Here is a 22,708-nt window from a genome sequence, read left to right as displayed (position 1 = left end):
GTCTCCAAGAGGTTTTCTTCCAAGTTTGCCCTGTATTTGGCTCCATCTATCTTCCCATCAACTCTGACCAGCTTCCCTGTCCCTGCTGAAGAGATGCACCCCCCCGAGCATGATGCTGCCACCACCATATTTGACAGTGGGGATGGTGTGTTCAGAGTGATGTACAGTGTTAGTTTTCTGCCATACATAGCGTTTTGCATTTTGGCCAAAAAGTTCCATTTTGGTCTCATCTGACCAGAGCACCTTCTTCCACATGGCTGCTGTGTCCCCCACATGGCTTGTGGCAAACTGCAAACGGGACTTTTTATGCTTTCTGTTAACAATGCTTTTCTTCTTGCCACTCTTCCATAAAGGCCAACTTTGTACAGTGCATGACTAATAGTTGTCCTATGGACAGAGTCTCCCATCTGAGCTGTAGATCTCTGCAGCTCGTCCAGAGTCACCATGGGCCTCTTGACTGCATTTCTGATCAGCGCTCTCCTTGTTCGGGCCTGTGAATTTAGGTGGATGGCCTTGTCTTGGTAGGTTTACAGTTGTTTCATACTCCTTCCATTTCTGAATGATCGCTTGAACAGTGCTCCTTGGGATGTTCAAGGCTTTGGAAATCTTTTTGTAGCCTAAGCCTGCTTTAAATTTCTCAATAACTTGATCCCTGACCTGTCTTGGGCCTGTCTTGTGTGTTCTTTGGACTTTACGGTGTTATTGCTCCCAATATTCTCTTAGACAACCTCTGAGGCCCTCACAGAGCAGCTGTATTTGTACTGACATTAGATTACACACAGGTGCACTCTATTTAGTCATTAGCACTCATCAGGCAATGCCTATAGGCAACTGACTGCACTCAGATCAAAGGGGGCCAAATAATTATGCACACACCACTTTGCAGTTATTTATTTGTAAAAAATGTTTGGAATCATGTATGATTTTCGTTCCACTTCTCATGTGTACACCACCTTTGTGTTGGTCTTTCATGTGGAATTCCAATAAAATTGATTCATGTTTGTGGCAGTAATATGACAAAATGTGGAAAACTTCAAGGGGGCCGAATACTTTTGCAAGCCACTGTACATAACATTAGGGTATTTAGCACACATGATCAGATATACCAGATTGGTGGATCCACAGGAAAATGTGCCTTGTACTCTGTATTCCTGTTGTAAACAGGAGTACCCTACTGCTCCAATTCAATAAATAGAGCAAACAGATGTGTCCTGCTGAACCGGCTGTCCTTATTGGGGATGCTCACCGCGTTCCGCGGAATTAATTTTTCTGTGATTCCGGACGGAATTTGGTGGTTCCGTTCCATCGCATGGGAACAGAATTGCAATAGCGCTATAGCGGAAATTCCGCGGAACGATGCGTAATTCCGGCGGGAATGCGGAATTTTGTACGCCAATCACAAGGAAGCCCCTAGAACAGGTATGTCAAACCGGTCCTACGAGGGCCGAGACACATTTTTGATACAGCTCAAATGAATTGATGGGTCTGAATCAGGAAAGGTGTGGTCCATCAGGTAGAACACATTCCTTCCTTTCTCAGTCCATTCTAAACACTGGCATGGAGTTCGACACATGTGCCCTAGAACAGTGGTTCCCAACATTTTCCGGCCCGGGAAACACTTTCTGACCAAATTTTTCTCTGGGCAACGGCGGGGGGGGGGGGGGGGGGGGGGGGGGGGGGGTGCGGCGGGGCGTATGGGCGCGGGTGTTTGCGCGACCTAGTGGACAGTGCGGTGCGCAGCAGGCTAGGGGGGGGGGGGTGCGGCTGCATAGCTAGCATAGTTGCCCCAGTATAGTGCCCCAGTATAGCTAGTATAGTCCCAGTATGGATAAGTAGTGCCCCAGTATAGTGCCCAGTATGGGTAGGTAGTGCCCCAGTATAGCCAGTAAAGTGCCCAGTATAGCTAGTATAGTGCCCAGTATAGGTAGGTAGTGCCCAGTATAGCTAGTATAGTGCCCAGATAGCTAGTATAGTGCCCAGTATAGTGCCCAGTATAGCTAGCATGGTGCCCAGTATAGCTAGTATAGTGCCCAGTATAGGTAGGTAGTGCCCAGTATAGCTAGTATAGTGCCCAGTATAGGTAGGTAGTGCCCCAGTATAGTGCCCAGTATAGCTAGTATAGTGCCCAATATAGCTTACTAGTATGGGTAGGTGTGCCCCTCCCCCTCCGCGGCCACCGCTCCTGTTACCTTATCATGAGCGAGCGGCCGCTTGTCCGATTAGATTCCCCCGTAGTAGCCGCTCTCCTCTGTGGCATCTCCTATTACAGCAGCGCGCGCTTGGCGGCTGCTGTGATGAGCAGGAAGCGGTACAGCGGCTTCCTGTAGCGGCGATATGCATCACCGTTACCATGGGAACCGCTGTACCGCTTCCTGGTCATCACAGCAGCCGCCGAGCGCGCTGCTGTAATAGGAGATGCCACAGAGGAAAGCGGCTACTACGGGGGAATCTAATCGGACAAGCGGCCGCCCGTTCATGATAAGGTGACAGAAGCGGCGGGGAGGGGAGGACCGAGAGGCCAGACCTGTACGGCACACCAGGCAACATCCCCCGCGGCACACTAGTGTGCCGCGGAACAGCGGTTGAAAAACGCTGCCCTAGAAGAAGCTTAAAGTGAAAAGAACAGGATTTCTTCATGAAAATAGGAATTTCTGCACCAATCAGAGGCTTACAAAAACCACCCAAATGGATTTCTGCATGAAAATCGGAATTATTTCAGCACCAATTACAGTGTTAACAAAAACTAATCAATCCTATGTTAGCAACCAGCTCCCTAGCTATCTCACCTATCCCAACCATTTTGTATAGGTCCCATAGCTTACGCGACACCTCCTGCGGCGCAAAAACTACCGCCATGGGACCACCTCCAGGTCCCAAAGCTTACGCGACACCTCCTGCGGTGCCAAAATCACCACCATGGAACCACCGCCAGGTTCCATAGCTTACGCGACACCTCCTGCGGCGCCAAAACCACTGCCAAAATGACCGCCATGGGACCACCGCTAGGTCCAATGGAGTAAGCAACACCTCTTGCGGTGTCAAAATGACCGCCATGGGACCACCGCTAGGTTCCATGGCTTAAGCGACACCTCTTGCTCCTGCTGAAAAAAAAAATGACCGGGGGAACAGCCACTAGGTCCCATGGGCTACCATTTAGCGTAAATGAGGTTTCATTTACGATTACTTTACTTTTTCCCCTGGAATGCGGAATTCCGCGGAAATACGCAAAATTCCGCAGACATGTAATGGCGACGGAATTTAGCGCTGGCGTAATTCCGCAATTCCGGCGGAACGGAATTTGCTCATTCCGCTCATCCCTAGTCCTTATCAATAAAGATTTTAGATGCATTATCTGTCTCAGGATCACTTATACTTCAGCTGTGTCTGGTGGTCCATCCATGGCTGCCACAAGTTTGTCACTAGAGATTGTTTACTTCATAGGAGTCAGGACAGCCTGCCTGTTAGCTGGTCGTAGACCATACATGTCAAACTCTAGTCCATGGGCCAAACCTGGCCTGCAAAGCCATCAAATATAGCCCTCAAGTGGTTTCCCATTATGTCTAGACCAGGGCGTACAACCAGTGGTTCTTTGCTGTTGGCCAGGTGGTACACACCAGGTTTGCCTGTCACTTGTCCTGATCCCGTCTTTCCTCCACAAAGTTCAGCATCCCTCACTCACTTCTGGCAGTGCTGCCCTGCGGCATACTTCAGACCTCAGATCAGCAGTGAAGAGACAGCCAGGCGAACAGTGCACAGTGACGGTGTGTACACAGGAAGTGACTTTACTGCTCACTTACTAAATTTGATGTATACAACTGTTCCCCTCAAGGTTTGCTGCTGGGTCCCCTAAAGTAGACTAGTGCCACACAATACAAACGCTGCATGTTAAAACATGCATATTTTTATAGCATGAATTCAGATTGTCTGCAGATTGAATCTGGGACAATAGAAATCGCTTAGCCCAATTCTAAGCCGCATACAAATTGCTGAAAGCCAAAATTATTTACATCTCTTACCATCTCTAAGAGTATGCGTTCACACTATGCACTTTGCATCATGCTATGTTGCTGCATGCTCACACTTCTGTCTCGTAATAAAAAAATATGATATCCTAACACAGTTTCTACAGTGCGTTTCTGGATACTGTGAGCCAAAATTTTCAGGTTACATAGCAATTGTTCATGCTATGAAGATAACTTGCATATTTTACCATGTGAAGTGTAAGTTGCGTAATGCCTGCATTGTAGCTCAAGTGTTATGCATCACATGTAGTATGATTGTCAACCCCCCCTCCAAAAAGAAAAAAGTTAGATATATGCTGACCTCAGCAGTGGGAAGCCTCTGGATAATTATGAACCCTCTTTAAACACCCTGATTTAGCACTGGGTCAACTGGCTGAGTCGAATAGGTATAGAGGGAACAGAGCCGGGACAAAGTCCTCCTGCACCCAAGGATGAGACACCAATCTCTAGATAGGTAGGTAGCCCTTTGGGAAAACGGAGTGTGATGAGGGAATGTGTTTCACATGTGTAATGTAATATTAGCATGATAGGCTAAAATTCGCCTTGAGATTTAGCACTGAAACTAAAACGGCGCATAGAGGCCTAAAGTGAGCATTTGGTCGAATGTATTTGCGTTGCTAGGCAACCATAGACATAAAGCAGGGAATCTTCCAGAAGCCGCGCGAGGAGAGTGTGTGAGTCAGCGCAGGCGCAGTAGGCAGAGTGGCGCGAGACACAGGCTGAGGAGACTGGTTATAACCAGTTCTCCTCACAGCGCGCAATTCAGTCAGGTGGCGGTGAGCGAGCGGAAAAGAGGCCCGCACCGGAGCAGCCGTAGCAGCCACCCCATGAAGCAGAGCAGGGGCCTGGTGGCAGCTAAACAAACACAAAGGAGAGAGAGCTTAGTCAGAAGTGACAGAGACCAAGCGGCAACTAGGAAAAAAGATTAAAGAGACATGAAATCAGATCCAAACCAGCGCAGAGAGAGAAAGAGACACTGTTGAGACAGATGAGAATAAGCAGTGCTACTTTGCCACAGACTGTGATCAAAGTAGTAGCCAGCAACAAGGTGAAAAGAGCTAAGATTCAGTGATGGTTGTCTGAGAAAAGTGACAGTTAACCACAGCATACTGAATGTATCCTCTGATGAAGGTGGTGTGATTAGGTTCTGCCTGTCTGATATATACTTAAAGAAATAGTAACGTTGTGATGATAAACAGTTCATTTCTGCAATATAACACTGTATTGCCCAAAGAAACAAAGACTGTGCCTAAGTTACAGCCAGTGTGAGTGAACTTTGTCGCCAGAAAGTATATGGCCTCTGCCAAGCCCCTCATTTGATGTATAGCTCACCTGCGAGTGGTGATTGTGCTCCAGAGACATTTGCAGTCAGCCTGTATCAGTTCCTCACTTTATGTACCAACAGCCTGATATTAAAGTGAATCATAAGTGATATTTGTTCTACCTAAGTACAAGGCCTGTAAAAGAGAGAGAGAGAGAGAGAGAGCGAGAGCGAGAGCGAGAAAGAGCATTTGAGCTAAAGAGAACCTGTCAATTAAACATAAGTTCTGTTAACCTGCCGGCAGAAAAGGGAGAAGATTTGTGATGGAGTCACGCTGCATCCAGTGACACTAAGAGAACTACAGTGAAAAGGAAAGTAGCACCTGATAGAGAAAAGGAGTCAGAGTTAGTGAATCAAGTATTGCAATTGCATAGGCTGGAGCTTTATTTAGTGTGAAGTCCAAACAGCATAAAGAAAGAGTGATCTTACTGCAGAGAAATATTGGTGCTAGATTTGGGCGCATTTCTTTTCGTTGTTTCTTTTTATTTCTTTAATCCCTTATCCATTCATTTCATTATTTTTATTTTGTTTTATTATTATTTTATTTGGGGACCACAGTATAGAGAAAGAGAGAGTCTGAGAAATCTTCTGAGCCAAAAAAGTGTAAATCATTTCGGTGCCATACATCAGCAAAAGAAAATGAAAGTTGCTTCAGTCCCATAACAGAAGAGAACCTCTAACACCCTTAGGTTTTGCTGAGCAATATAGCTTGGACTGGTAACAAGGGACAGAGACTGTATAGAACTTGAATTGCTCAGTAGACCTGTTCTTACCCAAGCCCCCTATACCTCAGCATATGGTACTGTGATGACAAAAAATTGTATTGAGTAGTGGTTGATGATTGTGAAAAAGATAGATCTGTTGTAGCTCAATCGTTTGTAAGAAGTGTATAAGTAACCCGAATTTCATTCCGCAGCTTTTACCAGTGCACCGGCTGTGAAGAGGAGAAGATTTATCTGACTAGTATTGTGCAAAGAATATAGAATTGTGTTGAGGTTTGTTACTGGTTGAGAAGTTACCAGTTGACCATTATTAGGTCACAAATAAATTCTTGATATACCCATTTAAGACAGTGTCTGGTGGATTCCTCTCAGTCGGGGCTGAGCACAGAGACTAATCGGCTTACACTATCTGGCTTGCAGTCACTGCCATGTATCCCCTTTTCTTATTTCTCTCTGCTTCAAACACAATAGGGGAATAATAGCTGAGTGAGCTGTGCCCCTCCCCCCCCCCCCCCCCCCCCCGCGCTAAACGCAGTAAAATCACCTGCACAATTTGCCTCTGAAAAGTGAGAATTAGGCCTTAGAAAGTCAATGGGAGCGTTTTTTAAAAGGCTCTCAGAAAGCTCTGGAGACCAAAAAGCACTAAGAAAAGCGCTTATAATGTGTCTGAGCCCTTACCCAAGGTCTCCTCACTGAATAGACGCAAGGTTACTAAGCAGAAAGAGCTGAGGTTTGAACCCTGGTTCCCTGTGGAGGCACTATCCAGCCGTCACAGCTAATAAAAACAACTAATGAAGAAATAGCTGAGGCCTGGGACCCACTACGTGCAGTTTGCGAATTCGCAAAGTGCCCGTGATTTACTACAATGGACTCTATTCTCAAAGAGCCAAATTTTCCGCAAAATTTTACCGCTATATTCCCGCCAGCGGTAAACTCCGCATTTTTTCCACATTCACTAATATTTTCCGCATGTTTTCCGCATGCGGGAAAAAAGATGCAGAAACAGCTATTATTCATGCGGGAATGATGCGGTAAAAAGGTCGCATGAAAAAGTGTTTAAAAAAAAAAAAGTTAAAGTCCAGCAAACACAGCCCTTAAGCCTCCACACTTCATTAAAGTCAATGGGATGCAGAATATATCACCTACTACTTGTAGGTGATAAAAAATCGGTAATTAACGACGAAATGATGCGCCTGAACATTTTTGAGAATTGATCTTTTATTGCGGAAAATACCGACTTTTGCGGAAATTTTTCCGCATGAATCCCGCACTTTTACCACACTTTTTCCGCATGCGGAAAAAACATGGGGAACATTTTGAGAATTCCAACTTGACGGTATTTTGGGTGCAAACTTCCCGCATGTACTTTACCGCATGCGGGAATTTCCTGGAGCAATCTCGTTTTAGCAGACAATTGTGAGAAAATGTACTGTATGAGTTAAAATGCACTGTATTAGTAAAGTTTGTATTTATTATTCGAGCTACAGATGTCACACTCAGTGGCGTAGCAAAGGAGCTGTGGGCCCCGATGCAAGTCTTACAATGGGGCCCCTCAAGCACTCTATACATAACAATTGATACGGCGCACCAAAACCTGCCAATGGTAACTACAGTGTCAGAGGTGCAAGAAGGGGATGGGAAATAGCTTGTTAATGATTACCACTGTTCAAAGTATCTATAGAAGTGATTATTATGAGCACAGGACCAATAGAGAGCTAATACTGTAGTTGAGGGAGGGCCCTTCGGGGCCCCTCTGGCCCAAGGGCCCCGATGCGGTCGCTACCGCTGCACCCCCTATTGCTACGCCCCTGGTCACACTGCTCTCCTGGGGATCTTGTGACAGGATTTCCATGAAAGAATGTAGACAGGCGAGTGCTGGAGGTGTGGCACTGAGGGGGTGGACACTGAGGGGGTCTGAACGCCTCTCTGCACGTGACTCTCACCTGGAGGACCATCTCTACCTGTTAGTTACGTCGTGCCATTACTTAGGCAAGCCCTCCGCATAGCTCCACCCATATCCGTACAGATCCGCCCCAGACTACTAGCCTTCCTTCTGGCAGTCCCGCCCAATCATGGCCGCTCCCACACAAAACGGTACGGGCGTAGCGGCAGACGTCATGACGTCTGGAACTGTGGGTCACGCCCCTTGCGGTGACTCCATTTTGTGCTAGTGGACGAGTCTAATTCTTGTATTTCCGGGTTGTCGGAGCCCGGTGAGAACGCAGAGAAGAGGTAGAGTCAGCGAGCGGGTGAGAAATGACTAGTTCGGTATTGAGCAAACTATTCTCTGCAGCAATACTGCAGCCTGTGTCCTATATGTTTGTATATGTATATATGTGCTGGTGACAGTGGCAGTCATATAGAAGACATCAGTCTGTAATATATACAAGCCTGGGATCTTGCAGCTGCTATGTTGCTGCAGGTCCCAGCCTGTCATATCTAATGGATGCACTGGATGTTAGGTGCAGTACTTTATTGACTCCTCTAGTCTGTGTTGTAAGCTATGAGTACGTCTGTGTGACTTTTTTTATTTTATATGTCTGTGTGCATTATTATTGCCAACATATTTTGTGGGAGCCGTACAAATTAATAACAACAAATATGGGGTACATAATAATACAGACAATGATATACATCAAATATGGACTATGGTATAAAATACAGAATTGGTAATTGCAGTGAGAAATATAACCTGTTTAACAGATTGCAAGCTACAAAATGAATAACCAATTCCAAGACACAAAAGGGTGAGAGAGCTGTGCCCTTACAAGCGTGCAATATAAAGCAAGAATCTGGGGGGGGGGGGGTATGGCACTACAAGAGGAAGTATGGTAGTATGCTGTATTCATACAGGTAGTGTATTTTTAGGTTATTTAGTAAGGAATACAACTCTGTCAGACGTTGAAGTTGGAATGGCCTGAGTTAGGGCATATGCTTGTCAAAAAAGGTGAGTTTTTGGGAGTGTTCAAAGGTTGGAGAGCGACTGATGTGCTGTGGAAGGGTATTTGGGGGAGGGGGGGGGGTGTTAGGGGTTGTTGAAGCACTTGAGAAGGTGTGTGTGTGTGTGTGTATATATTTAAACAAAAAAGCAGAAAACCAGATGTTGCACCTAGATGTGTAATGACAAAAGTCCTTTATTGTAACTATATGGGATGCTTAAAACGTGGAGGGGTAGGCGTGGTTGGGGACGCCGCTTTTGCCGTCTCCACTAGTAGGCATCCTATAGGCTACTCCTCATTCACTTCTGTATCCAGTTTTCCTCCTTCCCCGAATGGGGTCCAATCTCTATTGCACCAGGTGTTTCTTGCAGAACACGAATCTTATGCTAGGTACACAAAATACAATTTTCTGTCAGATTTACCTGCCAGATCGAATTCTCCTCCTCAACATGTCCGATCTAAATTTCGATAGAATTTCTGATTTCCGTTCACTTCTATGGAAATTGATCGACATTCAGATCGGACATGTTGGAAAATAGATCTGGCAGATCCGGCTAATCGGCCGCCCTATCGACCCGTGTATGCCAGGCATTAGTCTGCGTTTGACGGTCTGACTCTTCACATATAGCTCTTCTCTTCATGCACTTTGGTTACGTGACCAAGCACGAAGCATTTTTATTTTTTGTCAATCTTGCATAGAGCACTTTGATTTCTTCTCTGTGCACCTGGTGACTTTTTCTTATGACTGACATTTATGTTCTTCTATATTGTTATAGTAGGATTTCATTATACTACTGGATTGATATTTTCTATACATATCGATATGCAGTTGTTGATCCCTAACCTTCATTACAAATGTACTAAAATGTATTCAATATGTACTACAAATGTATTAATGTCTTTTTGTGATATGTAGATGGGTTTCCTGATTAAACCTCCACTTGATTTTATGTTTTAAAGTAGACCTAAACTCTTGCACAAGGCAGGAGAGCATAGAGATAGAAATGCACCCTGTATGTCTTTAGAGAGTTTAGCCTGTCTAATTCCCCCTCATTTGTGTCTAATCACAAGTTGTAATTTGACAACTCTCCTGTGTCACATGACTGCCACGGTAGATACGCACATTTGAAAGTACAGGCTGTTAACAAAATGTCTGCTCCCATGAATCAGGACGTACCGGTACAAACATTGCAACTTCTGGTTTTAACGTAGAAGAGAACAGAGGCGCCAAAGGGATAAAAACAGTTATTAAAAGGTTTAAAAAATGCTTAGGAGGCAGTGGTGGACTTAGCTCCTGCAAGCAGACTCAACAAGTTGTGTATTCAAAACAAATGGTAGATTTATTGGTACACTCCGGGGGATAGTTGCAACGCGTTTCGCAGGCAAAAACCCGCTTCCTCAGGCAATAGCAAAAGGAGCACACGACAGCAGTATGTCCGGGTAACACCTGGCGCCTTGTGAGTATATCGTTGTACTCTTTTTTTTTTTTTTTTTTTTTTCTTTCATACTACCCATTGCCACAACTTACTACACTATATTTGGCTCTCGGTTCTATATTTACATATAAACTTCTGGTTTTATGCTTTTTTTTTTTTTTTTTTTTTTTTTTTTTTTTTTTCCCGTTTTGTTTACGTATTGACATTTGCCAGTTGCACAGGATGTGTTGATTTATATTTTTTGATTCTGGTGGTGCGGACTTAATTGCAAGAAGTCTTGTATACGTGATCGTGAGGAGGTGATTCTAGAGGAGGACAAAAGAAGCTCATGTGCAGATTGCGGTTGGGTTGGTATTTGGAAATAAGTGAGGAAATGTATAGGGGGGAGAGCTATGTAGGTTAGGGTTAAAGCTTGTTTACACTACAAAAGCTTTTCTAAGCGCTTTGTGATTTTTAAAAGCTCTTGCTAATGTTATCCTATATTTGTGTTCTCACTAGAGCGATGTGATGTTGTAAAAAATCCCCCATAGCATTGCATTAGCAAGAGCTTTTCAAAATCACTAGCGTTTAAAAAGCTCTGGTAATGTTAACAAGCCCTAAGGGCTTGTTCACCCTATGAGAGATTTTTTTTGTTTTTCTTGAAGAGGAACTGTCGCGAAAATCTTAAAAATTCAAACGCATACAAATAAGAAGTACATTTTCTTCCTGAGTAAAATGAGCCATAAATTACCTTTCTCCTTTGTTGCTGTCACAGTAGGTAGTAGAAATCTGACATTACCGACAGATTTCAGACTAGCCCATCTTCGCATGGGGGCTTCTCAGGGTTTTCTTTATTTTTAAAAGCAGTTAGTGAATGGCAGTTGCTCTGCCCTAACTGTCAAAATAATGTTTAGGGAGACTGTCCACCATCTTTGTATAAAGATTTTTTTAGGGTATGTATTTATAAAGAATAAAGGCCCTGCTGAGAATCCCATATGGAGAGATGGGCTAGTCTAAAACCTGTCGGTAATGTCAGATTTCTACTACCTATTATAAGTGACAGCAACATAGGAGAAAGGTAATTTTTGGCTCATTTTACTCAGGAAGAAATGTTCTTATTTGTTTGTGTTTTTAAATTTTAAGATTTTTGCAACCGTTCCACTTGGCGTTTTTAAAAATTGCTTTTAAAGCGCTTATGCAGTGTTGCTCTATGTGAGTGTTTTTCACATAAGTGATGAGCTTTCTTTCTGATCGCAAACGTGGATCCTGCCCCATTTCCTGAGTGTTTGTGCTGCAGTGCAAGGAATAGTAAAATCAGTAAGCGCTTGGAAAAGCATTTGGTGAGCGCGTTTGCTCATTGTATATTATATACAGTCAGTTCCGGGTCAAAAAGTTAACTTCCGGATTGTCTTTAGGAAGAAAATTGCAAATCGTCACACAAAAGCGATTGTTAAAAATGACAATCGCTGATAAAGCACAGAGAAAATCGCTTTAAAAGGTGCTCACAAAAGTGCTCAGTGCTTGCGATTCGCGCTGGCAATTACTAATGTGAACAAGGCTTGTTTGAAATGGATCCTCTTGCTAATTGGCAGCCAATGAAGAGCTTGGCAGAGAGGAAGACCGAGAAGAGAGATGAATGAGACAAGCAACCTAGTTCAATACAGATAAAGGCCGTATTTTTACAAATGACTGGTCCGTCAGACCCCTCCCACGGGGCGGTCATTCTGCCGACAGTAGCACGGCTGTCGGAGTACAGGCTGTCGGCAGACTGATAAGACTGGTTTTTGACTGATCTGCTCGGCGAAGATGTTTTTGGTCTCTAACCATGTGCATAGAAATAATATCTCACAAGAAGTGAATGGGTAATAGATTTTATAGTTAAAGGACAATTGAAGTGAGAATATGAAGGCTGCCATATTTTTACCTTTTTAAACAATACCATGCAGTCCTGCTGATCTATTTGGCTGCAGTAGTATCCGAATCACACCAGAAACAACCATGCAGCTAATCTTGTCAGATCTGACAATGTTAGAAACGCCTGATCTGCTGCATGCTTGTTCATGGTCTATGGCTAAAAGTATTAGAGGTAAAGGATCAGTATGTTAGCCAGGCAACTGGTATTGCTTAAAATGTCACTGTTACAGTAAGTTGGAACAGGAAGTAGTAGTACATTCGATGATGGTTCCCTGCAATGTGCGCATCTTATTACCCCCGCCGCTGTTCATGTGCCCAGTAGGTTCCAACGAGGGAGTGTTTTCTGGTTGAAGGTATTTAGGACCATTCCTCTTTACAAACCTTCTCTAGTTCATTCAGGTTTGATGGCTTCCAAGCATGGACAGCTGTCTTTAACTTACACCACAGATCTTCAATTATATTCAGGTCTGGGGACAGAGATTTATTTATTGTATTTATAAAGCGCCAACATATTACGCAGCGCTGAGATGGCCATTCCAGAATGTTGTACTTGTTCCTCTGCATGAATGCCTTAGTGGATTTTGAGTAGTGTTTACTTTAGGGTCGTTGTCTTGTTTAAAGATCCAGCCCCGGCACAGCTTCAGCTTTGTCACGGATTCCTGGACGTTGGTCTCCAGAAACTGCTGATACTGAGTGTAATCCATGGGTCCCTCTACTTTGACAAGATTCTCAGACCCTGCATCGGCTACACAGCCTCACAGCATGATGGAGCCCCCAGCATATTTTACTGTAGGTAGCAGGTGTTTTTCTTGGAATGCTGTGTTTTTTCCTTCATGCAGAACGCCCCTTGCTATGCCCAAATAACTCAATCTTAGTTTCATCAGTCCACAGAACCTTATTCCAAAATGAAGCTGGCTTGTTCAAATGTGCTTTAGCATACCTCAAACGTCTTTGTGCTGTGGGCGGAGAAAAGGCTTCCCTTGCATCACTCTTGCATATAGCATCTCCTTGTGTAAAGTGCGCAAATGATTGAATGATGCACAGTGACTCCATCTGCAACAAGATGTTATAGGTCTGTGGGTTGAGTCTGACTGTTCTCGCCATTCGTCGCTTCTGTCCATGATTTTGCTTAGTCTGCCACTTCGAGCCTTAACGTGAACTGAGCCTGTGGTCTTCCATTTCCTCAATACTGTATGTTCCTAACTGTGGAAACAGACAGCTGAAATCTGAGACAGCTTTCTGTATCTTTCCCCTAAACCAAGATGGTGAACAATTTTTGTCTTCAGGTCATTTGAGAGTTGTTTTGAGACCCCCATGTTGTTACTCCTCTGAGAAAATTTAAGAGGCGGGAAACGTAGAATTGATCCCTTTAAATACTCCTTTCTCATAATTGGATTCACCTGTGTATGTAATGCTGGGCATACATGGTTAGATAGTTCTTATCAATCGAGCCGCTGATGGCTCGATTGATAAGATCTAACCTGTCCAATCACCGAGACAGATCCTGCGCTCCAGATACTGTGCTCGATCCCCGCGGGCGGTCAATAGAAAATAAGAAGCGCTGATGAGAAACGCCCGCGGGGATGAGCGGGAATCGATCCGCGCGGACGAGTGGTGACACGCCGGCATCGAGCCGCAGGCTTGATACCGACGCATAAACGAACCATGTATGCCCAGTATAAGGCACTGAGCTTACCAAGCCAATTTGAGTTCCAATAATTTTAGTTCTAAAGGTTTTGGAATCAATAAAATGACAACCGTGCCCAAGCCTGCCTAATTTTATTTAAACAATTATTGCGCACTTTCTGTAAATCCAATAAATTTAATTTCACTTCTTGAATATTACTGTGCATCTCCTATATGATATATTTAACTGACATTTTTTATCGTAACAATCGACGATTTATACAGGTAAATCATGAAGATTAACAAGGTGGCCCAAACTAACTATAATTATATCTATATTTATATAATTTTTTTCTTTTTTTTTTTTTTTTCTCCTGCCCCAAGTGTGTTTCTATGCAGCACATTTTTTCCCACAGCAGCTAATGTACCGTAATTGATAGAGAAAACTGACGAAATGTGCAGAATCATGATGCGCAATGTCGGCTTTTTTTCTGCGCGCAAAAAACACATTAAGTGTGAACTAGACCATTGATTACAATGAGTTCTCAGTTTTTCTGTGCAGAAATCGCGTACGAAAACAGTGAAGTGTGTTTCCTGCCTAAGGCTTTGTTCGCATTACGTTCCGTCCGCGTTGGCTGGTTTTTGACGGTTTTTATGCGATTTCTCTGTGTTGGAGAGTTTTCTTAAGTGCTTTTGCAGAGCAATTGCGGTTTTTCACTTCCTAACGTCAGGAAGTGAACTCTTTGGTCCAGAAAAGAATAAATACAATGTATTCTTAAATACGCTCAGGCAATCGCTGCACTGAGCGATTTTTGTGAGTGTTTTTGGTTTTTCCTATTCCTTCCGTTGAGGCAAATCACCTCAAAAATGGCTCAAGCACTGCTTTTCAAAGCGGATTGCAAACAAACTGCTCTGATATAAACTCTCTCTCATAGAGAATCATTGCACAAGCGATTTTTGAAAATCGCCCTCGCTTAAAATGTTTCAAAAACTGGTACAATGTGCACAAGGCCTCACTCCTTGTTTGAATGAGAGGACTTTGATTCTATTACTGTAATATGATTGTATGAGGTTATGATACATTCCATATGCAATATCTAAGGAGTTGCATAGGGGGTACTTGAACTTTTCTTAGTTTATTGCAATGAGTTTTTGGTTTTACAGGGAATGTCCAAGCAAAATAAAAAAATGAGTTTCACTTACCTGCTGGAAGTAGTACATGAGCAGTAGTTGCATTAGCTTTATACTGCATCTGGCTATAGCTGAGCAGCCTGTTCTGCTATATAGGTAGGGGAGGATGGACAACACGTGGCCTCTGAGCAACCGGTACCAAACAAAAGTACTTGTTTGGATTTGCTCTTTCTTCAGTCTCTCAGGATGGATTGCTAAACAATGCCTGGGGCCAGTTGTACTGATACCACATTTACGGCCAAGACTATTATGACTGATCATCTCTAACCATGAAAATACAGCCCCTGTAATTTACATTCACCTCGGATACTTTCTGCAGCAGGCTTAAAAGGAACCTGAGGTGAGAGGGATATGGAGGCTGGCGTATGTATTTTTTTTTTTTGTTTGTTTTTTTTATATTTGAACAATACAAATGCCTGATACAAACATCCAATTTTGATTGGTGTGTGTATATATGTGCCCAGTAACGGTACAATTTTTTTCATCAGATGCAATATTTTGATGTAATTTGAACAAGCGTATCTAATCGGAAGGTGGTTATTGTTTTATAGAGCGCCAATATATTCTGTGGCGCTGTACAAAGTAAGATATGCACATGGGGTACATAATAATGCAAACAATAGTGTACACCAATTATATATACAGGATACATAATTGGTGAAAAATACAAAAATGATGCGAAATACAGAATTGGTAATGACAGTGATAAAAGTAACATGATAAAAAATGTATAATAATTTTCAAGACACAAAAGGTGGGGAGAGCCCTCCTCGTGCAGGCTTACAATCTAAATTATCGATTGTTCCCATTTATGAAGATTTTATGAAGGTTTTACATTCCAATTCGATCATAAAATCTAACTTTCGGATTGATAATTTTTACTTTTCCGACCAAAGAATCTTCTCACATCTATTTGCGCCACATGGAATAGTTTTCTATACAATTCGATCATAAAAAAGTGCGTTGAGACATCAAGTCTAAAGGAAAAATTGTACTGTTAATGGGTACCTTATAACTGACCAATTTATCACCTCAAAGTAGCATGAAATCAACAGGTTTTTAAGACTATGAACAAATTATGTATAGTAAAATTGACCATTCAAAATTGAATGTGTGTACCGGGCTTTAGGGTGCATATACACATCCAGTTTTGACTAATAGTCAGTTTTACCACTTCCATGTAGTATGAGAGCTTTTCTATGCAATCTGTTCAAAATCTCTCTTTTCCCTCTTTTGGCCGGTTTAAATTGGATGTGTATACACACCCTAATACTTTTAGCCATAGACCCTGAACAAGTATGCAGATCAGATGCTTTGACTGAAGTTTGATTAGATTCAGACACTGCAGTAGCCAAAGAGATCAGCAGTTCTTCCAGGCAACTGGCATCATTTTTAAAAGAAAAGATGGCAGCCTACATATGATTCTCAATTTAAGGCTCTATATCTCAAAGCAGAATAGTGGAAGAAACTTTTCTCACTCTTGAGACAGATTCTACTTTTTGGACAGTAGCATTGTTGAACATGTTTACTTCAGTTCATTTGTCTGTATGTGGCCCAATTACAGCTGTTTGGGGGCACAACCATGCTGAAACAGTCATTGGGAATCTCCATTCCAAAAGGTATTTTATCATTCTTTCTCTTGAGGGAAGGTAATTAAAGGAAAAAAAGTTCCATTTGATTAAGCATGGCGTATTACTTCATTGTGCTTTTACATATGCATACATGCAGCAGTAGCTAATAGTCAGGAAGGGTCTGTGCAAGTTAGGGCTGAGATACACTGCAGAGCGCTTTTTGATCCTTTTTTTTTTTTTTTTTTTTTTTAGTTTTTAAAACCTGCTCCTATTGACATGCATTAAAATCGCAGAAAAATTGCTGCGTTCACTTTTTTTTTTTTAACAAAATTGGGATCATGGCAATTTTGCTGTGATTTTTACCATGATATTCATGCATGTCAAATGGGAGGATGCTTTTAAAAACATAAAAGGTACAAAAAGCACTCTTCAGTGTGTGTCTGCCCTTACAAGTGAACAGGGAGTAGTGCAGAAAGGTTTTAGGCAAAGAAGTGGTGCCACGACAGAAGCACTCATTTGATTTGTGCCACTTGAGAAAGCCTTACCCCTACTGTCTACAGTCCTGGCCAAAAGTTTTGAGGCTGTCAAAAATATTAGTTTTCACAAGTTTGCTGCTAAACTGCTTTTATATCTTTGTTTCAGAGTTGTTTATGTGATGTACTGAAATATAATTATAAGCACTTCATACGTCCTGGCCAGGGCTGTAGAGAAAATACTGGACAGAAATGCATGTGAATAAATTCATTACATATAAATGGCTAAAAAAAAAAAAAGAGGGAATATACATGCCTACCCGGGAAGGCTCCCAATAGACCCTGTTTCTCCTCTCTAATCTTGCCAATTATTTGCACTACAGGAATGGTAAGTAGTTGCCCTTTTTGAAAGCTTTTTCCATAGTGTCTCATACTAGACTTGGTGATCTTGGACCAAGTACCTGGACACTGACATCAGTAACTTGACTGTTACAGCAGCAGGGAGTTAGAGGGTTCCTGCTAAGAAGGAAATGGACCAGAAACCAGTGGGAGCCTTCTGTAGCAGTACAGTATATACTTCATTATACATTCATTTTCATGGTATGCCAAAGAGACCTCATCTATACATTCTTTCTACTTCTTCCAGTTCATCATAAGAAACCTTTCACTGTCAGAAGCCTGCTGTGAAAGCAGCGATTGACGCCTGTCCATTGTACAACACTTATTCTAGCATACTCATAGCACATGCAGAAAAGATAGACAAAAGCAGATTTATCAAAACTAATGCAAGCAAAACCTGGGCAGAATTAGAGGGGGTCTTTATAGTGACTATTTAGAATACCTTGTCTGCTCTTTCAGCAGCTTTGGTTGAACAAGGTTTGATTGGCCCTATAGTGCCCCAGACCAAATGTGAGCAAGAATTATTGTAAGAAATAATGGCTTCCATAGAGACAGGTATTTCGGCGTATCAATTTTTTTCGTAGTGGTCACTTCCTGAAACTTTTACATGGGTGACAGGGTGGTGTGGTAGATAGCACTCTCTCCTTGAAGTAACGGATCCACAGTTTCAATCCCAGTCCAGGTACTACCTGCATGGAGTTTGTATGTTTTCCCGTGTCTGCAATGGCTTCCTTTGGGCACTCAGGTTTAGTTGCACATCCCAAAAACATACAGATAAATTAATTGGCCTAACATGTTTTGGCCCTAGACTACGATGGACATAGTATCATGGTAAGAATTAGATTGGGAGCCCCACTGAGGGGGCAGCTAGTGACAAGGATATATTATCTGTAAAGTGCAACAGAATATATATGGGCTATCTTTATAAGGCAACAACATACTTTGCAGGACCCTATGTTAAATAGAAGGGGATTGGTTTACAAGTCTGTGGCAATCTCAAAATAACAAGATGGAAGAATAACACTGTCCCAAAAAGTATACAATTCATCTATATTTAAATCATTACTGTGTCCTCATTGTATGGTTTATGGACCAAAGCCAGTCACAGTGGCTACATGGTACTAATTTAACTTCAGCCCTTATATTATATGAAAAATGTGCTATTTCTGTTTTTGCGCGTGACTCATGAGTGATCAACAAGCTGCTGGGTTTGACCAAATTCTCTGTAAGAGCCTATGTTGAAATTCCTGCCTGTACTACCTCATCTTCCCTCCTGGACAGGTGCGAAAGGGGAGTCCGGGCCCTGGGGGTGTGACTGCATATCTCTGCTGCATACCTTACTGAAAGTTGTATAGAAAACTTTTAAAAATGTGGATAGTCAAGAAAACGAGGAACATAACTGAAGAAGTGTAAGGTTTGTAGGGTGAAAGCCTGACGCTGCCCTAGGGACAGGCCTCTGTCAGTGTTGGTGTTTTCAGATCTTAAAAGTTTCAAGGTTCTGTGGCTTTAGGGAAACGTGTTATAAAGTTATGTGGAATTTAACTTGTTTCCTCAGTTCTTATGCTACTTTCCAGAATGTTTATATGGTGTACTTGTCTTAAGTAGAGGATATACAGTAGCAAGAAACAGTATGTGAACCCTTTAGAATTATGGATTTCTGCACAAATTGGTCTTAAAATGTGATCTGATCTTTATCTAATGCTGGGGATACATGGGTCGATCTGGTTAGCCGCCGGATCGACCCCAGCCACGTCCCCGCGCGGATCGATTAACGGGGAGCGAGCGGGCGAGGGTCGAGCGGCTTGATCGGGCCAGCTGAATATTATCAGCTGGCCTGATCAGATGGTCGATACACGGTACAGAAACGTACCGTGTATCCCCAGCATAAGTCACAACAATAGACAATCACAGTCTGCTTAAACTAATACCACACAGATAATGTTTTCATGTTTATATTGAACATGCCATGTAAAAATTCAGTGCATGTTGAAAAAGTATGTGAACTCTTGGATTTAGGCTGCTTCCACACAGGGACATTACAGGCGCACGTTAGTGCAGCCTGTAACACTCCCCCAATGCACAGCAATGTAACACAAGTGGACTGTTCACGTTGCGTTACATTGTAACGCAGCAAAGTGCTGCATGCTGTGCGTTCTAGGCGGCTAAGTCGCGGTAGACTGTTTGCACATGCTCAGTCATGTGGAGGAGGAGGGAAGAGCGGCCGGGCACATGGCTAATTAATATTCACTGCGCTCAGTGACGTGCAGTGTTTACTTCCTGGAGCGGCCGCTCTGTGCGGCGATTGGCCGGGCGGGTCCACGTGATGCCGCATGCGTCCAAGAGTACGCATCACGGACGCCAGAGTGAGCTGCACAACGCAGCTCACTCCGACGTCCACACCAGAGAGCACCAGGCATTGCGTTAGGGGCACGTTATGTGCCCTATAACGTCCCCTAAACGCAACGTCCTGGTGTGTAACTAGCCTTAACCTCCCTGGCGTTCTGATTCCCGCAGCCGCGGGAACGTTTTTTGCACTTTTGTTTTTTAAATTTATCATGTAGCTAGCCTAGCGCTAGCTACATGATCCCTCCCACCCCTCCGATCCCCGCTGGCGCAATCACCCGTCCGGAAATCCCGCTCTGAACGGGATTTCCAGGAGGGCTTCCCCCGTCGCCATGACGATGCACGTTGTGACGTCACAGGGAGACCCGATCCACCCCTCAGCGCTGCCTGGCACTGATTGGCCAGGCAGCGCACGGGGTCTTGCCTGGGAGGCCCTGCATCGCGGTGGGTAGCGGCGGGTGGCGGCGATCAGACACAACACGCAGCAAGCAAAGTGCTTGCTGCGTGTTTTAAAAAAAAAATATTCAAATCGGCCCAGCGGGGCCTGAGCGGTGACCTCCGGCGTCTTTGGACGAGCCTAGCTCGTCCAGAACGCCAGGGAGGTTAATAACTGGTTCAACCTCCTTTTGCAGCAATAACATCAACCAAATGTTTTCTATAGTTGCAGATCAGACAAAAGTCAAGAGTAATTCTTGACCATTCCTCTTTACAGAACTGTTTCAGTTCAGCAATATTCTTGTGATGTCTAGTGTAAATCGCTTTCTTGAGGTCATGCCACAGCATCTCAATCAGCTGAGGTCAGGACTCTGATTGGTCCACTCCATAAGGCGTATTTACTTCTATGCTTTGGGTCGCTGTCCTGTTACAACATATATCTTCTGCTGAGCTTCATCTGGTGGACAGATGGCCTTAAAGACACTTAAGCCAGAAAAAAAAAGTTTTCTCACCTGGGGCTTCTACCAGCCCTCTGCAGCAGTCCTGTGCCCTCTCAGCCACTTACTAATCCTCTGGTACCCCGCTGCCAGCTAGTTTCGTTTTTGCTGACAGGACTGGCAACGCGTAGCTTTTTCCGCATTCTTGACTGTAATTAGCGCTATTGCAGGCCGCTACGCATACAAAAATATGCGTTGCCGCATTACAAACGCATAGCTGTGCGGCAACGCATATTTTTGTACGCGTTGCGGCCAGCAATAGCGCTAATTACAGTTGGGAATGCGGAAAAGCTACGCGTGGCCAGTCCTGACTGGCCTGTCGGCAAAAACGAAACTAGCTGGCAGCCGGGTACCAGAGGATTACTGAATGGCTGCGAGGGCACAGGACTGCTGCAGGGGGCTGGTAGAAGCCCCAGGTGAGTAAACCCTTTTTTTTTTTTTTTTTTTTTTTTTCTGGCTTAAAGTTCACTTTAAGTTCTCCTGCAAAATGTCTTGATAAACTTTGGAATTCATTTTTCCTTCAATGATCGAAATCTGTCCAGGCCCTGACGCAGCCACAAGCAATGATGCCACTACCACTATACTTCACAGTTGGGATGAGGTTTTGATGTTGGTGTGCTGTGCCTCTTTTTCTCCACGCATAGTGTTGTGTGTTTCTTCCAAACAATAACTTTGGTTTCATCTGTCGACAAAATATTTTGCCAGTACTGCTGCGGAACATCCAGGTGCTCTTTTGCAAACTTTAACCATGCAGCAATGTTTTTTTGGGACAGCTGTGGCTTCCTCTGTGGTATCCTCCAATGAACTCCGTTCTTATTTAATGTTTTATGTATTTACTTAAAAGGAAATATGGCAGCCTCCATATCCCTCTCACCTCATTTGTCCTTTAGGCTGCTTTCACAGTGGGATGTTAAAGTCCCATGTTACAGCAGCCTGCAACGCAACTCACAGTAGTGAAAAATCAATGTGCTGTTCAGAGTGCCCACGTTGCGTTACATTGTAATGCTACACGTTGAATGAAAGTGCAGCATGCTGTGCGTTATACTGGGCTTTAGCTGCATTAGACTGCTTGCACATGCTCAGTGACTAGCCACATGGCTAATTAATATTCACTGCACTGTGGTGACGTAACCTGGACTCATTGTTGTCCGATCATGAATGAATCGTTCATTTGATCCGAATCTTTTCTGTGAGTCGAATCATCCGGATCATCACAATGAACGATTCGGTTCACAGTGGATGTCTGTCTGGAAGAAACACGAACATACAGAATGTACAGTGCAGGGAAAGTCGTGTCCTGCTAGTCATTTCACCCCAGTCTGCTTCCCTAGTAAAATGATTCAAATGATTTGGTTCAAAGATCTGGACCTTTTCAATGATCCGATTCGAATCATCCGAATCCTTGAAAAGATCTGGACTTCCCATTACTATCCTGGAGCGGCTGTTCTATCAGCATAGATAAAATGAAAACAGCGCACCAAGAGCTGCACAACGCGGCTCAATCTGACGTCCAATTTCAACACCACAATGGCCTCGATTCATAAAGCATTTCCGCATGCGGGAATGCTGAAAACAGATGACTTTACCGACAACTTAGCAAAATGTGTATTCATAAAGGCTTTTTCCGCATGAAAAGCCGACATTCGTGAGCAGAGCGAGAAATCACCGCCTTGTGCGGTGATTATGTTAATAAAAGTATCAAAATGCCCATTCATAAAAATTACCGCAAGCGGGATGCGGCCGGGTATTACCGCTACCTCGGGATGTAGTGATAACCATGCGGAACACGTGCAAGTGAATGGGACAGACCTCCCAAGCAGCAGCACTGAGAGGAGTGCAC

At 43.5% G+C, this 22,708-nt stretch overlaps 1 protein-coding gene and 1 long non-coding RNA gene across 6 annotated transcripts in view; one reads left to right on the top strand and one right to left on the bottom strand.

The window, feature by feature from the left end:
* The window catches only part of LOC137541600 (uncharacterized), a 203,522-nt gene extending 195,379 nt beyond the window's left edge, over positions 1–8,143 (bottom strand). Inside the window, exon 1 of the long non-coding RNA XR_011025227.1 lies at positions 8,009–8,143. This is a non-coding gene — a long non-coding RNA (uncharacterized lncRNA). The remainder of the gene's footprint in view (positions 1–8,008) is intronic.
* A 23-nt stretch (positions 8,144–8,166) lies between these two features.
* The window catches only part of WIPF2 (WAS/WASL interacting protein family member 2), a 79,179-nt gene continuing 64,637 nt past the window's right edge, over positions 8,167–22,708 (top strand). For 2 of the 5 annotated variants that reach the window (XM_068262986.1, XM_068262983.1), the window contains exon 1: positions 8,167–8,314. The gene's annotated coding sequence lies outside the window, so the exon portion shown is untranslated. Of the gene's footprint in view, positions 8,315–11,341; positions 11,498–22,708 lie in introns of those variants that run through there. The other 3 variants (XM_068262987.1, XM_068262985.1, XM_068262984.1) reach the window with 2 other exon arrangements.

The sequence above is a fragment of the Hyperolius riggenbachi genome, chromosome 12 (genome assembly GCF_040937935.1).
Source record: "Hyperolius riggenbachi isolate aHypRig1 chromosome 12, aHypRig1.pri, whole genome shotgun sequence".
Classification (NCBI taxonomy): domain Eukaryota; kingdom Metazoa; phylum Chordata; class Amphibia; order Anura; family Hyperoliidae; genus Hyperolius; species Hyperolius riggenbachi.
This window is presented reverse-complemented; position numbering and strand designations above follow the sequence as displayed.